A 17,509-nucleotide genomic window follows, 5' to 3' on the forward strand; every position below is an offset into this window, starting at 1 on the left:
TCTCTCTCTCTCTCTCTCTCTCTCTCTCTCTCTCTCTCTCTCTCTCTCTCTAGTCTTTCTCTGTTCTCTCTGGCTAGTCACTCCTCAGATCTGTAGATCTCTGTGTTGTTCTGCTGTTACCCCCTGTAGTCTTTCTCTGTTTTCTCTGGCTATTCACTCCTCAGACCTGTAGATCTCTGTGTTGTTCTTCTGTCATCCCCCTGTAGTCTTTCTCTGTTTTCTCTGGCTAGTCACTCCTCAGATCTGTAGATATCTGTGTTGTTCTGCTGTCATCCCCCTGTAGTCTTTCTCTGTTCTCTCTGGCTAGTCACTCCTCAGATCTGTAGATCTCTGTGTTGTTCTGCTGTCATCCCCCTGTAGTCTTTCTCTGTCCTCTCTGGCTATTCACTCATCAGATCTGTAGATCTCTGTGTTGTTCTTCTGTCACCCCCTGTTGTCTTTCTCGGTTCTCTCTGGCTAGTCACTCCTCAGACCTGTAGATCTTTGTGTTGTTCTGCTGTTACCTCCTGTAGTCTTTTTCTTGTTGTCTCTCTCTGCTCCCTCTCTCTCTCTCTCTCTCTCTCTCTCTCTCTCTGTCTGTCTGTCTGTCTGTCTGTCTGTCTGTCTGTCTGTCTGTCTGTCTGTCTGTCTGTCTGTCTGTCTGTCTGTCTGTCTGTCTGTCTGTCTGTCTGTCTGTCTGTCTGTCTGTCTGTCTGTCTCTCTCTCTCTCTCTCTCTCTCTCTCTCTCTCTCTCTCTCTCTCTCTCTCTCTCTGTCTCTCTCTGTCTCTCTCTGTCTCTGTCTCTGTCTCTCAGTATCTCTCTCTGTCTGTCTGTCTCTCTCTCTCTCTCTCTCTCTCTCAGTATCTCTCTCTGTCTGTCTGTCTTTGATCTCTGAGACAGGTCGTTGTTAGAGCTGGCAGTGTGTTTTTTCTTTTCTCTGGGGCACTTATCCGTGCTTTTCACTGCTGCTTTTTTCTCTTCCTTCTCTCACTCTTCATCATCCAACTTTTTCTCTTTCTCTTCTCTCCCACTCACCTTTTTCTGTTTTTTCTTCTTTGATTACTCTGGCCCACTGATCTCCCCTCTAACACTCGCTCCCTTCCTTGCTCATAACCCCCCCCCCCCCCCTACAACCCCCATCTACAACTCCCCATTTACAACCCCCATCTACAACTCCCCATCTACAACTCCCCATCTACAACCCCCATCTACAACCCTCATCTACAACCCCCATCCTGAGAAATAACACTCAGGTATTACTATTAACTCTGAGGCCAGGATTCAATCTGATCACGGGTTATAGGCATAGGCTTTTAAAGGCAATGTTCCCGCTTTCGTGGAGATCCTGTTCATGGTAAATGCTGGATATGTCGGCTCAATCGTAAATTGCCTTTAAAAGCCGCAATGCCTATAACCTGCAATCAGATTGAATCCCAGCCTGACAGAGATAACTATAACTTGGACTGGTTTTATTCAGAGGGAGACGTTCACATTCCAATTGGTTATGATGTGTTATGACAGCATACCCAACCTCTAGCACATTCCAGTTGGTTATGATGTGTTATGACAGCATACCCAACCTCTAGCACATTCCAGTTGGTTATGATGTGTTTTGACCGCATCCCCAACCTCTAGCACATTCCAGTTGGTTATGATGTGTTATGACCGCATACCCAACCTCTAGCACATTCCAGTTTGTTATGATGTGTTATGACAGCATACCCAACCTCTAGCACACTACACTGTATGTGTCTTATCATGCTAGAAGCCCACCCACCTTGGTCTCATGCTAGAAGCCCACCCACCTTGTCCTCATGGTAGAAGCCCACCCACCTTGGTCTCATGCTAGAAGCCCACCCATCTTGTCCTCATGCTAGAAGCCCACCCACCTTGTCCTCATGCTAGTGGGCTTCTAATTAATTAATTAGAAGCCCACCAACCTTGGTGGGCTTCTAACAACCTTGGTCTCATGCTAGAAGCCCACCCACCTGGTCTCATGCTAGAAGCCCACCCACCTTGTCCTCATGCTAGAAGCCCACCCACCTTGGTCTCATGCTAGAAGCCCACCCACCTTGGTCTCATGCTAGAAGCCCACCCACCTTGTCCTCATGCTAGAAGCCCACCCACCTTGTCCTCATGCTAGAAGCCCACCCACCTTGGTCTCATGCTAGAAGCCCACCCACCTTGGTCTCATGCTAGAAGCCCACCCACCTTGTCCTCATGCTAGAAGCCCACCCACCTTGGTCTCATGCTAGAAGCCCACCCACCTTGGTCTCATGCTAGAAGCCCACCCACCTTGTCCTCATGCTAGAAGCCCACCCACCTTGTCCTCATGCTAGAAGCCCACCCACCTTGGTCTCATGCTAGAAGCCCACCCAACTTGTCCTCATGCAAGAAGCCCACCCACCTTGTCCTCGTCTCTCCAATCTCTGTGTAAACGTGTTTCAAGTGTTGCTATTGCAGAGAGATACTGTATGATAAGTTATCCTAGTTAGATTAATTGTTAGATAGTGCGATGATTCTGCCTGCACTGACTGTCAGTTGAGGGATGAGCGTCGCGTAGGAGTGACACCACCTGACGTAAGACAATTAGTTAGATTGGGAGTGACTCAGCCTTTACCAGCCGCATAATTTTAGTGTTTTGATATATCATATTTCTACCCTTTTGGTTTGTGGCTATTGATTGATAAGGCTGGGATTTTGTCCCAACAGTGCACTCCTGTACCTAGATCAATAGATGTTAGAGAGAGAATAGCTTAATGTTCTCTGCAGAGGACAGACATCTGTCTGTCTCTGTCATTCCTGCCACTTTGTTGGTTGTTGTTGTCACTTGTTATTGTTGCGTGTTTACTGTGACTCCAAAACAACATTCCTTTATGGTTCCCTGCTTTCTCATCGTGTTGTTCAGGTCCAGCCACGTGGGCCATGGCTACCTCCAAACCCGACATCATGATCATCCTACTGAGCAAGCTGATTGAGGAGGGAGACAGCTTCTATAAGGTGAGATCAGGAGGCCCTACCCTAATCTGAGGAAGGACTGTCAGCTGTTGTTGGAAAATATTCATATATATAAGAAAAAAAAAAAATATATATATATATACACATCCAAGAAAGAACATGTGATCTAATCAAACTATCTGTGTGATGCTTTTGTCTACACTTTTGACACTTTTGTATTTATCCTCAAGTGTTTACAGCTTTTTTTGGGGGGGTCATTAAGAGCTTGATGTTTTCTGTGTTGTACGAGTAACATGTTGTGTGTGTCGGTGTGTTCGACAGAAAAGGAAAGTGAAGGAGGCAGCGCAGTGCTATCAGTATGCCATCAAAAAGTTCCCCCGCGAAGGCTTCAGTGAGGACCTCAAGACCTTCAGGGAGCTCAAAGTGTCCATCTTACTAAATCTGTCCCGATGTCGGAGGAAACTGAACGTGAGTTGGTGGGCTCTGACCATGGATCCATCCCAAATGGCACCCTATTCCCTATATACAGTGGGGGAAAAAGTATTTAGTCAGCCACCAATTGTGCAAGTTCTCCCACTTAAAAAGATGAGAGAGGCCTGTAATTTTCATCATAGGTACACGTCAACTATGACAGACAAATTGAGGAAAAAAATCCAGAAAATCACATTGTAGGATTTTTTATGAATTTATTAGCAAATTATGGTGGAAAATAAGTATTTGGTCACCTACAAACAAGCAAGATTTCTGGCTCTCACAGAACTGTAACTTCTTCTTTAAGAGGCTCCTCTGTCCTCGCCTCGTTACCTGTATTAATGGCACCTGTTTGAACTTGTTATCAGTATAAAAGACACCTTTCCACAACCTCAAACAGTCACACTCCAAACTCCACTATGGCCAAGACCAAAGAGCTGTCAAAGGACACCAGAAACAAAATTGTAGACCTGCACCAGGCTGGGAAGACTGAATCTGCAATAGGTAAGCAGCTTGGTTTGAAGAAATCAACTGTGGGAGCAATTATTAGGAAATGGAAGACATACAAGACCACTGATAATCTCCCTCGATCTGGGGCTCCACGCAAGATCTCACCCTGTGGGGTCAAAATGATCACAAGAACGGTGAGCAAAAATCCCAGAACCACACGGGGGGACCTAGTGAATGACCTGCAGAGAGCTGGGACCAAAGTAACAAAGCCTACCATCAGTAACACACTACGCCGCCAGGGACTTAAATCCTGCAGTGCCAGATGTGTCCCCCTGCTTAAGCCAGTACATGTCCAGGCCCGTCTGAAGTTTGCTAGAGTGCATTTGGATGATCCAGAAGAGGATTGGGAGAATGTCATATGGTCAGATGAAACCAAAATAGAACTTTTTGGTAAAAACTCAACTCGTCGTGTTTGGAGGACAAAGAATGCTGAGTTGCATCCAAAGAACACCATACCTACTGTGAAGCATGGGGGTGGAAACATCATGCTTTGGGGCTGTTTTTCTGCAAAGGGACCAGGACGACTGATCCTTGTAAAGGAAAGAATGAATGGGGCCATGTATCGTGAGATTTTGAGTGAAAACCTCCTTCCATCAGCAAGGGCATTGAAGATGAAACGTGGCTGGGTCTTTCAGCATGACAATGATCCCAAACACACCGCCCGGGCAACGAAGGAGTGGCTTCGTAAGAAGCATTTCAAGGTCCTGGAGTGGCCTAGCCAGTCTCCAGATCTCAACCCCATAGAAAATCTTTGGAGGGAGTTGAAAGTCCGTGTTGCCCAGCGACAGCCCCAAAACATCACTGCTCTAGAGGAGATCTGCATGGAGGAATGGGCCAAAATACCAGCAACAGTGTGTGAAAACCTTGTGAAGACTTACAGAAAACATTTGACCTGTGTCAATTCCAACAAAGGGTATATAACAAAGTATTGAGAGACTTTTGTTATTGACCAAATACTTATTTTCCACCATAATTTGCAAATAAATTCCTACAATGTGATTTTCTGGATTTTTTTTTCTCATTTTGTCTGTCATAGTTGAAGTGTACCTATGATGAAAATTACAGGCCTCTCTCATCTTTTTAAGTGGGAGAACTTGCACAATTGGTGGCTGACTAAATACTTTTTTCCCCCACTGTAGTGCACTACTTTTGACCTGCACCCATAAGACTCTGATCAAAAGCAGTGCACTATATAGAGAATATGGTGCCATTTGAGACACAACCATATATAGTATTTTATCAATAAATGCATTCCAGAGTAATACATAGTAGTAACAGTACTGGATATTACCTCTATTGTTTTCAGTATCTGACTCATGGATCACTTGTTATTACATTCAGGACTTTGGGATGGCTGAGGAGTTTGCTACGAAGGCGCTTGAATTGAAACCAAAATCATATGAAGCGTACTATGCCAGAGCCCGCGCCAAGCGTAGCAGCAGGTACACGTCTATTTACATCCCTGCTCTCAGTCTCTCATCATACCATTTTCCTCCTTTCTTTGTGACCATTTGTTTTTTCATTAGTTTATACATTTTCATAGCAGCGTTTTTTTAAATAAATACAATAATTAAAAAACACTTCATGTAAGAATACAAACCTTACCTCACTTCCAACCCTGTTGCATTTTACCCCTCCTGCCTGTCTCTGCAGGCAGTTCCCTGAGGCCTTGGAGGACCTGAATGAAGCCATGAAGCAGAGCCCCAACCACCCTGAGATCCAGCGCCTCCTGCAGCGAGTAGAGGAGGAGTGTCGACAGCTTACCCAGGAGGAGGAGGACGCACAGAAGCTGGAGCCTCCCCCATCTCCTCCCCCCTCGCCTCCCCCAGACGAGGGGGAGGGGATGTCCCTGTCCTCCCTCCCCCTCCCCCTGGAGCTCCCCCCTCCCCCGGAGCCTCGGCTGGAGGACATGGAGCCGGTCCAGGATCTGTTTGAGGATGAGGACTATCTGGAGCAGGAGGCCATGTCTATTGGGAGTATGGGTTCTATGGGTCTGGCCCTCGAGAGGGAGCCCTGCTCCAACCCCTCCAGCCTGCCTATCATCCAGAGCCCCCCTCTTTCTCCGACCAACCACCATCCCTACCATCACCAGGACCAGGCCTACCTGTCAGGGGGCTCCCCCATGGGCCAGCCTTATGACTACGGCCACCCCAGCCCCACCTCCATGTCCTCCCCCGGCATCCAGAACTACCAGCCGCCGTCGCCCCCCTCCCTCTCTCCCACGCACCACAACTCCCACTACCGACACAGCCCTCCGCAGACCTCCCCGGTGCACCAGACCACCTACCGCTTCAGCCCCCCGCCCATGGGTGGCAATGGAGGAGGGGGGCAGGGGATGGACCACGGATACCAGAGCCCCCCGCTCTCCCCCCTGCGTCGGGGTGGGGTACAGAGCCAGTACAGAGCCAGTCCCCCAGTGGAGAGTGTGTGTCTGTACAGGTCCCAGTCAGGGTCTCCGGTGCACTACCAGCAGGAGCAGCCTCCCTTGTCTAAGATGAGCAGCCAGAGGTCCTTCCAGCTGAGCTCACAGCCTTCCCTGCACCACCAGGCCTCCCTGCACCACGACAGCCTCCAAACCCACCAGCAGCACCAGGCCCAACTGCACCACCAGGTCTCCCAACAGCACCACCATGCCCAACTGCACCACCAAGCCTCCCAGCACCACCAGGACTCCCTGCACCACCACGCCCAACAGCACCACCAGGCCCAGGCCCAGGGCCTGCGCCTCCAGCCATCCATGGCCCAGATTGTTCGCACCAACCAGCCCAGCAACGCATACGGCCAGATGGGCCACCCCATGCGCTACCAGGGGGCCTCCACGGACTTGCCGATGGAGAACCAGAGCCGGTTGATGTACCAGCCCTCCCTGGATGGTCGCTCCATGCCCCTGTCCAGCCTCTCAGCTGGGGCCCTCTGTCAGCACGGGGGCCGAGGAGGGGTCATAGAGGGCCTGATGAAGGACGAGCTACCCCAGCGCCCCTCCTCTGCCTACCGTGCCAGCAGTGGGGGCCAGGTCCAGGGTGGGGTCCGCTACAGCCAGACCCCCCAGATCAGCCGCAGCCAGTCGGCTGCCTACTACCCTGGCAACAAGCACGAGCTGGAGCGCCAGAACAGTGCCATGCCCCAGTGCCAGCTGGGATCGCCAGAGATCGGCCACATGATGAGGCGGCCCGTCAGTGCCACTACCACAGAGATCAAACCGCACATGTCCACTCCCCGGCCCCTCATCCACTCCCAGAGCGTGGGCCTCCGCTTCTCCCCCTCCAGCAACAACATCCCCACGGGGGGCTCCAGCTGTAATCTAGCCCCAGGTTTCAGGCCTTCCTCCTCCGTCCAGGGGATGGAGATCCCGCTCCAGGTGGCCTACGAGGGCTATGAGGGGTACGAGCATTCCTGTAACGACGACATCTCCCCAAACTCGCCCTCCCAGGGGGGCGGTGGGGGGCTGTACCAGGGTGAGAGCACCCGCTCGCGGACCACGCCCTTCATGGGCATCATAGACAAGACAGCACGGACTCACCAGTCTCAGTACCTGCAGCAGCCCTCCTCCCAGCGGCCCTGGGCCATGACCTCCATGGACTCTGGCATCAGCCCCACGTCGCCCGGCCAGCTGGTCCAGCAGGGCTCGTCCTACAGCCCCCCCACCTCGCTGGGGAACATTGCTTACTACAACAAGACTAACAATGCCCAGAACGGACAACTGCTGGAGGAGGACTACTACCCCCAGCAGCAGCAGTCCTCCCTGGGCAAGCTGGCCAACGGCACCTCTCGGGGCGGGGGAGAGGGAGGGGACATCCTGGAGAGGGTGAGCCAGGTGCCCACCTATCCAGACGTGAAGGTGGCCAGGACTCTGCCCGTAGCTCAGGCCTACCAGGACAACATGTACCGACAGCTCTCCCGTGACTCTAGGCAGGGCCCCACCTCCCCCATCAAACCAAAGAGACCTTTCGTGGAGTCGAATGTGTGAATGTACAGTCCACAGCCGGACTGGGCGTGTGAGTGGGAGGGGGGGAAGGGAGGGGAGGGGGGAAGTTGAGTTAAGGCTGCTGACCTTGTCTGACATTGATGAAGAACACATGATACACAGACAGAGTCCAGCCCCACTCACACTGAGAGCAGTCTACAACAGGCCCCACTCACACAGAGAGCAGTCTACAACAGGCCCCACTCACACAGAGAGCAGTATAGTCATACAGTACATAGATACTAAAACACTGGGGGTAGCAGTCTAGTCATACAGTACATAGACATGTGAGAGATTGTACTATTTTGTTGTTAAACTTCAACTCTGCACTTACAGAAATAGAAAGCTGTGACATTGAAAGGTGATGACAGGGCCAGTCCTGATCAAACACAGGGTCAAAGGTCCTAACACTTCCAGGGGGAGGGGGAGGTGGGGGCACAACTTCCTCCCCGTGGTGAGAGTGAAACTGAGGGCCCTTACCTTACTGTACCTGTAGATTCTCTATCCATCTACCACCTGCTATCCTAAAATACAACTTGTGCTCTTATTCAAGGTTGCTAGACTCTCTGTAATACAATATTAATATTCAAGGTTGCTAGACTCTCTGTAATACAATATTAATATTCAAGGTTGCTAGACTCTCTGTAATACAATATTAATATGTTCAATACTGTAAATGGGTCAGAAATTACAACAACGTGACTGTGCTTAGAGAAATTATTCTATTTATGATTAAGTTATATAATGTAAATACATATAAAAACATAATTATTTTCTTTGTGTTCTTTGTGTTAACTGTTTTTAGCCTTCTGTCGTTGTGCTGTCCTCAATAAGTCATTGCTCCCATCAAGCGTTTTTTCAGCTATACAGCCAGCTGAAACTCGTCCAAAACACTCCAAGAACTAGGCCAGAGATATCTTTAGTCGATTTAAGGATGAGAAGTGTAAAACTACAACACGAAAAGGCACAGCATACAAAACACACACACACTAAGTAGCTAGCATGTCGATAGCAGCTAGCTACATTCATTTCAATAGGAACGGCTAATCCGGTTTAGGCTAGTGACAATATATCTGTAAAAGTAACACAAACGGATAATGATATGTAAGTGTTAAAAAAACAACCAGGAATGTTAATACCTACAGTTGATGCCAACTGAAGGGCTGTAAAGGAAAGGAAGATGGTGGATGGAACAGTACATCGTGGTTAGACTGAACACTAAACAGTAGTAAACAACAAAATCATTAATTTCATATGAATGGCACTTCTTCTGCAATAACAAGCACAGGAAGTGCGGGCACAGGAAGTGCGGGCACAGGAAGTGCGGGCACAGGAAGTGCGGGCACAGGAAGTGCGGGCACAGGAAGTGCGGGCACAGGAAGTGCGGGCACAGGCTGCAATACAAAGACCACTAGGTGGGAGCAAAGGCAATACATGCTTAATGCGGTCCATGACAGTCCCACTAGTCAAGCAACAACATGGTTTGAGAATCAACTAGGACAGGGAATGAGGAACATTTAGAAACTTTGAATTACTCACATGTCAAATTATATTTTCTGAGTTTCTAAATATTATGTTTGTCATGTTATATTTTTGGTATTTTGATTTAACCTTTTAAGTTTTTATTATTCATAAATGTCTGCACTAAATGCCTGTGAAGTTCTTAACTTAGGGTGCACTTGTATTTCTATTACTTTATGGTTATGAATGGAGGTCAGGCTGATACTGGATTATTTCTGATGACTCATCGTCATAGGAACTCTGATCTACAAAGCAAAGTAATGAATGACAATATGAAGAGCAAACAATGTTTTTAAATGTCTGAAGATGTATAGACTTTATAGCACATTGTAACGGCTGCATATACTGGCCATCCCCCTCAACCCAACCCCAGATCCCTTCATAGACAGACGGATCTCATACGCAAATGGCTTGTGTTCTTTTTTATCCTTACCATGAGTGAAAATTATCCTTATAGCTACTGTTCAATTCAATCACAGTGTGTGGAACCTATTGACTGACAGTCAGTCAGATGGTCCCAAATCCAGTGATAAAGCACTTAACTTCAGTGTCAAGGGAAAGTCCTGGAGAGAGAAATACAAAGGTTGTATTCATGACTAACATATTTTTATATTTGCCAGGTGAGTGTATAAAAACAATGGATGTGTGAAAGTACTTCAGTCAGATTGAATGCTCAGTCAGTTGCTTCATGGACAGCTTCCATTTGGATCTTGTCTGCTATTCAAATGGCTGAATAAAATGATTCAAACGGTTCCCAACCCACAGGACAGCTCATTTGGACAACTGTAAGACCGTACTGTATGTGTGAAGAATTGTACTATTCTTTCAAAAAATACTTTAAAGGACTTTTGAGCTGTTTTGTTTTTCAACTTTCGATTTAAATTAGTTGGCTGTAAAATGTAAATTAGTTGGCTGTAAAATGTAAATTAGTTGGCTGTAAATATTCAGATGCATGTTTTATTATTTCTCCTGATCTCAAACAGAAACACATACAGTATACACATTGTCCTGAATCTGGTCTGGGATCTGTGATAGACATCTTGGATATACATCTGGAATATACATCTGGGCTGGGATCTGGGATATACAGTGGCTTGCGAAAGTATTCACCCCCCTTGGCATTTTTCCTATTTTGTTGCCTTACAACCTGGAATTAAAATGGATTTTGGGGGTGTTTGTATCATTTGATTTACACAACTTGCCTACCACTTTGAAGATGCAAAATATTTTTTCTTGTGAAACAAACAAGAAATAAGACAAAAAAATTTAAAACTTGAGCATGCATAACTATTCACCCCCCTTTTTTCTGGCCACTCTTCCTTAAAGCCCAGCTCTGTTGAGTGTACTGCTTAAAGTGGTCCTATGGACAGATACTCCAATCTCTGTTGTGGAGCTTTGCAGCTCCTTCAGGTTTATCTTTGGTCTCTTTGTTGCCTCTCTGATTAATGCCCTCCTTGCCTGGTCCGTGAGTTTTGGTGAGCGGCCCTCTCTTTGCAGGTTCGTTGTGGTGCCATATTCTTTCCATTTTTAAATAATGGATTTAATGGTGCTCCGTGGGATGTTCAAAGTTTTGTATATTTTTTTATAACCTAACCCTGATCTGTACTTCTCCACAACTTTGTCCCTGACCTGTTTGGAGAGCTCCTTGGTCGTCATGGTGCCGCTTGCTTGGTGGTGCCCCTTGCTTAGTGGTGTTGCAGACTCTGGGGCCTTTCAGAACAGGTGTATATATACTCAGATCATGTGACACTTAGATTGCACACAGGTGGACTTTATTTAACTAATTATGTGACTTCTGAAGGTAATTGGTTGCACCAGATCTTATTTAGGGGCTTCATAGCAAAGGGGGTGAATACAAATGCACGCACCACTTTTCCGTTATTAATTATTTTGAATTTTTTGAAACAAGTTATTTTTTTCATTTCACTTCACCAATTTGGACTATTTTGTGTATGTCCATTACATGAAATCCAAATAAAAATCCATTTAAATTACAGGTTGTAATGCAACAAAATAGGAAAAACGCCAAGGGGAATGAATACTTTTGCAAGGCACTGTACATCTGGGATATACATCTGGTCTGGGATATACATCTGGGATAGACATCTGGGATATACGTCTGGGATAGACATCTGGGATATACGTCTGGGATAGACATCTGGGATATACATCTGGTCTGGGATATACATCTGGGATATACATCTGGTCTGGGATATACATCTGGGATATACATCTGGTCTGGGATAGACATCTGGGATATACATCTGGGATAGACATCTGGGATATACATCTGGTCTGGGATATACATCTGGGATATACATCTGGGATAGACATCTGGGATATACATCTGGTCTGGGATATACATCTGGGATATACATCTGGTCTGGGATAGACATCTGGGATAGACATCTGGGATAGACATCTGGGATATACATCTGGTCTGGGATAGACATCTGGGATATACATCTGGGATAGACATCTGGGATATACATCTGGTCTGGGATATACATCTGGGATATACATCTGGTCTGGGATATACATCTGGGATATACATCTGGTCTGGGATAGACATCTGGGATATACATCTGGGATAGACATCTGGGATATACATCTGGTCTGGGATAGACATCTGGGATAGACATCTGGTCTGGGATAGACATCTGGGATATACATCTGGGATATACATCTGGGATAGACATCTGGGATATACATCTGGGATAGACATCTGGGATATACATCTGGTCTGGGATAGACATCTGGGATAGACATCTGGGATAGACATCTGGGATATACATCTGGTCTGGGATATACATCTGGGATAGACATCTGGGATAGACATCTGGGATATACATCTGGTCTGGGATAGACATCTGGGATAGAGTAATGAAGCTGTATCCTTTCCCTCAAACCTCCAACCAGACAAAATGCAAAACTCTGAAGTGTTCTAGTTGTATTATTATATTTTATTTAAATGTATTTGCTTGCTTGCTGAGCAGAGTTATTTAGTCTGTAAATGTGAGCTTGCAGAGCGCTGTGATAAAATATTAATTAAAAACAATAAAAGATAATTTGTTTTTATCTCATGATAACTGATTGTAATCTGTACAGTCAACCCTATGTATTGAAGAATAACATATTTATAAATGGTTACCAACTGAAAAACATCCTGCATGTCATTGATTTGCTTTGGTCTTTCAGGTGAATGATATGAATAGCTGCATATAGTATCCTGCCATTTTTATTGTCAGGGAAGTTCTTATTTAATGTTACATGCCAACTTGCCAAGCAAGCATAAACTACTACTCTGTATGTGGGGACAGTACAACAATGAGTCATGAATTGATTAGGTTTAACTAGAAGGTGGCACTAGTTCCCTATAGTTCAAGTTTTATTGTCACATGCACAAACAAGTACAGTGAAATGCATAATTTGCAAGGTCTACCCAACTGCAGTAATCAATATCAAAATAGTATAACTAATTAAAAATATATATATAATACAGACAAAACGAGAAATAAGAGAGGATGCCATAATAACACTGTTGCATATTGCGTTAATATTTTGGATCACCATAAATACTTTTTTCATGCATTAAAGAATGTAAATGAAACATGATTTGTAAGCAAATTACTTTAGATCAGAGTAGTGGGTTTATCAAGGATCCAGCTGACAGTGCAGTGATAAGACCGAGACTTCTGGTAAGTTCATTTAACGTTTTTATAAGCATAGCTAATGGACAAAATAAACGTTGCGCTTTACCATTTGAACACTAGATTAAGCCAGTCCGAAATAGTAGCCACCCACAGGGTTGGCATGTCCGCGGTTTTCCGGTTAAATTGGGCTACTTTGAAAACGATGTCGCGGGTGAAAATGTATTGGTCGGGGGTTGTGGGTTTTTGGGCTATTCTCTAATGAGAGCCAGTTTCATCATAGTGCTTGATGTTTTTTGCGACTGCACTTGAAGAAACTTTCAAAGTTCTTGAAATGTTCCTTATTGACTGACCTTCATGTCTTAAAGTAATGATGGGCTGTCGTTTCTCTTTGCTTATTTGAGCTGTTCTTGCCATAATATGGACTTGGTCTTTTACCAAATAGGGCTATCTTCTGTATACCACCCCTACCTTGTCACAACACAACTGATTGGCTCAAACACATTAAGAAGGAAAGAAATTCCACAAATTAATTTAACAAGGCACACCTGTTAATTGAAATGCATTCCAGGTGTCTACCTCATGAAGCTGGTTGAGAGAATGCCAAGAGTGTGCAAAGCTGTCATCAAGGCAAAGGGTGGCTACTTTGAAGAATCTCAAATATAAAATATATTTTGATTTGTTTAACACTTTTTTGGTTACTACATGATTCCATATGTGTTATGTCATAGTGTTGATGTCTTCACTATTATTCTACAATGTAGAAAATAGTTTTAAAAAATAAAGAAAAACCCTTGAATGAATAGGTGTGACCAAACTTTCGACTGGTACTGTATATATTTCACTGTGACCTGCTGCTGACTATCAGGCAGTGAGGAGCCTGTTACTGAGTGAGTGATGAGTGAGTGACTGAGTGAGTGAGTGAATGGTGGAGAGGGGAGGGCCGGAGGGGTGTGTGTGTTGAGAGCACTGGTTGAGAGGGCGCTGCAGCAGGCAGCTGAGTCACGGAGACAGAGCAACACGCGCAAGTCGTGACAACTTTTTACCTGTTGCAGGTAGGCTATTTAGATTTGTCATTATGGAGACACCCATTTCCAACCCTTTTTCCATAAAACATATTAACGCGCTAGAACTGATATAAAGGCGGCAAAGAACTGGAAAACTACTTTAAGCAGGCTAGAGCACTTTAGATACATTCACTCAGAGGTGGTTTAAAGTAAACTACATTCTAATGTCGACGTTTCTTATGGAAAACCGTATCAAGTGAAGGGTTTTACTCATTCTCAGTTCTTGGGTCTCGAGCGCGGCACGTGTGGAAATTTGAAATGGAAATTATGAAACTCCCTCACATCCTTCTGTTATGGTAAAAAGTCCACAATGAAACTGACATTAAATGTGGACAATGAAACATTTGCATCTGTTGGCCATTGTAGGCTACTGAAGCCTACCATTTGATACAATATACAGTATCTCACAAAAGTGAGTACACCCCTCACATTTTTGTAAATATTTCAGTATATCTTTTCATGTGACAACACTGAAGAAATAACACTTTGCTACAATGGAAAGTAGTGAGTGTACAGCTTGTATAACAGTGTACATTTGCTGTCCCCTCAAAATAACTAAACACAAAGCCATTAATGTCTAAACCGCTGGCAACAAAAGTGAGTACACCCCTAAGTGGAAATGTCCAAATTGGGCCCAAAGTGTCAATATTTTGTGTGGCCACCATCATTTTCCAGCACTGCCTTAACCCTCTTGGGCATGGAGTTCACCAGAGCTTCATAGGTTGCCACTGGAGTCCTCTTCCACTCCTCCATGACGACATCACGGAGCTGGTGGATGTTAAGAGACATTGCACTCCTCCACCTTCCATTTGAGGATGCCCCACAGATGCTCAATAGGGTTTAGGTCTGGAGACATGCTTGGCCAGTCCATCAACTTTACCCTCAGCTTATTTAACAAGGCAGTGGTGGTCTTGGAGGTGTGTTTGGGGTCGTTATCATGTTGGAATACTGCCCTGCGGCCCAGTCTCCGAAGGGAGGGGATCATGCTCTGCTTCAGTATGTCACAGTACATGTTGGGATTCATGGTTCCCTCAATGAACTGTAGCTCCCCAGTGCCGGCAGCACTCATGCAGCCCCAGACCATGACACTCCCACCACGCTTGACTGTAGGCAAGACACACTTGTCTTTGTACTCCTCACCTGGTTGCCGCCACACACGCTTGACACCATCTGAACCAAATAAGTTTCTTGGTCTCATCAGACCACAGGACATGGTTCCAGTAATCCATGTCCTTAGTCTGCTTGTCTTCAGCAAACTGTTTGCGGGCTTTCTTGTGCATCATCTTTAGAAGAGGCTTCCTTCTGGGACGACAGCCATGCAGACCAATTTGATGCAGTGTGCGGCATATGGTCTGAGCACTGACAGGCTGACACCCCACCCCTTCAACCTCTGCAGCAATGCTGGCAGCACTCATACGTCTATTTCCCAAAGACAACCTCTGGATATGACGCTGAGCACGTGCACTCAACTTCTTTGGTCGACCATGGCGAGGCCTGTTCTGAGTGGAACCTGTCCTGTTAAACCGCTGTATGGTCTTGGCCACATTGCTGCAGCTCAGTTTCAGGGTCTTGGCAATCTTCTTATAGCCCAGGCCATCTTTATGTAGAGCAACAAGTATTTTTTTCAGATCCTCAGAGAGTTCTTTGCCATGAGGTGCCATGTTGAACTTCCAGTGACCAGTATGAGGGAGTGTGAGAGCGATGACACCAAATTTAACACACCTGCTCCCCATTCACACCTGAGACCTTGTAACACTAACGAGTCACATGACACCGGGGAGGGAAAATGGCTAATTGGGCCCAATTTGGACATTTTCACTTAGGGGTGTACTCACTTCTGTTGCCAGCGGTTTAGACATTAATGGCTGTGTGTTGAGTTATTTTCAGGGGACAGCAAATGTACACTGTTATACAAGCTGTACACTCACTACTTTACATTGTAGCAAAGTGTCATTTCTTCAGTGTTCTTCATGAAAATATAAACTCAAATATTTACAAAAATGTGAGGGGTGTACTCACTTTTGTGAGATACTGTATATGTTGAAATGACAATATCACTGGAGTCATTGCAAATAATTTTGTGCCACTTTTGTAGCCTACCTGGAGCTTGCAAACGGATTTAATAAATAGCCTCTACCTTCAGTTTGTTGTTGTGGCCTTGTGTTATTGTGCAATTATTAATGGCCATTTTTAGTTAATTAAATTGGAAGTTATCAGATCATGGTTTCAGCTCTATCGCAAATATATGATTCTCCACATTTAATGTCAGTTTCATAGTGGACTTTTCCCTGAAATGAGACGTTGGCCTATCAGGGGCTACCTGCATATAGCAAACAATGGCAAAGTTGAATTACAATTATAAACCCAGATTTTAGTCAGTAGCCAATGCCTATTAAAATAACATGTAAATCTCCGCAAATATGTTATTTATAACGGTTTGTTGTCTTAACATCTGGCACATAATAAAGGCACAATTGCCAGAAAATAGCCTAACATTTGTTTTTTGAAGTCCGTCCAAGTGTTTCTTGCACAGAGATTTCGAGATACTGTGTCCAACCTTAATCACTCAAACTCTCCTGTCACGTTTATCTATAGTTATGCACATGCACAAACAGGATTTATTTACAATTATAAACTGGGTGGTTCAAGCCCTGAATGCTGATTGGCTGACAGCCGTGGTATATCAGTCCATATAAATGTACATAGTATACCAGGGGTATGACAAAACCGGAAGTGTCATTCAAAAGCATTATAAAGCATATAAATAGGCCTATGTCTGGATTTGATTAGAGCTTTGATCAGCATAAAAATTCAAACCTGATGCTACCTGAGCCTGATGAGCCAGATACTAAATACATTTATGAGCCCTACATTAATGACGTTTAATGAGCCCAAGCCCAAAAAGCCCAAATTATAATGCCGTTATCCAATACATATATGATATAGGCTACTGCATATTAGAGCGACAGAAAAACATAAACAAATGCGTCGATATTCCTTCTTAATTCGCTCAATAACATTATGGAAAAAGGGTTTATCATGCTGCGAAAAAAAATGTGGGGCCTACTTTTCAGGGCTTGTGGCCAGGTTTTGAGAAGTCATTGGGCTAGACATTTCAGCTCCACCTGGCAACCCTGACCACCCAGACAACTGCAACTCCTGTTGGTTGAGAAAGTACACTACATGACCAAAAGTATGTGGACACCTGCTCGTCGAACATCTCATTCCAAAATCACGGCCAATAATATTAAGTTGGTCCCCCCTTTGCTGCTATAACAACTTCCACTCTTCTGGGAAGGCTTTCCACTAGATGTTGGAACATTGCTGCGGGGACTTGCTTCCATTCAGCCACAAGAGCATTAGTGAGGTTGGCACTGATGTTGGGCGA

At 45.3% G+C, this 17,509-nt stretch overlaps 1 pseudogene across 1 annotated transcript in view; it reads left to right on the top strand.

Moving 5' to 3' along the window:
• LOC311132020 (protein TANC2-like) overlaps nucleotides 1-7,886 on the top strand; it is a 182,352-nt pseudogene extending 174,466 nt beyond the window's left edge. The window contains exons 25-29 of the transcript in view: nucleotides 2,889-2,980; nucleotides 3,260-3,406; nucleotides 5,261-5,361; nucleotides 5,573-6,467; nucleotides 6,615-7,886. The product of the transcript in view is annotated as a protein TANC2-like (transcript). The remainder of the gene's footprint in view (nucleotides 1-2,888; nucleotides 2,981-3,259; nucleotides 3,407-5,260; nucleotides 5,362-5,572; nucleotides 6,468-6,614) is intronic.
• The last annotated feature ends 9,623 nt before the right edge of the window (nucleotides 7,887-17,509 follow it).

This window comes from Coregonus lavaretus (genome assembly GCF_964263955.1).
Source record: "Coregonus lavaretus genome assembly, chromosome: 1".
Classification (NCBI taxonomy): Eukaryota; Metazoa; Chordata; class Actinopteri; order Salmoniformes; family Salmonidae; genus Coregonus; species Coregonus lavaretus.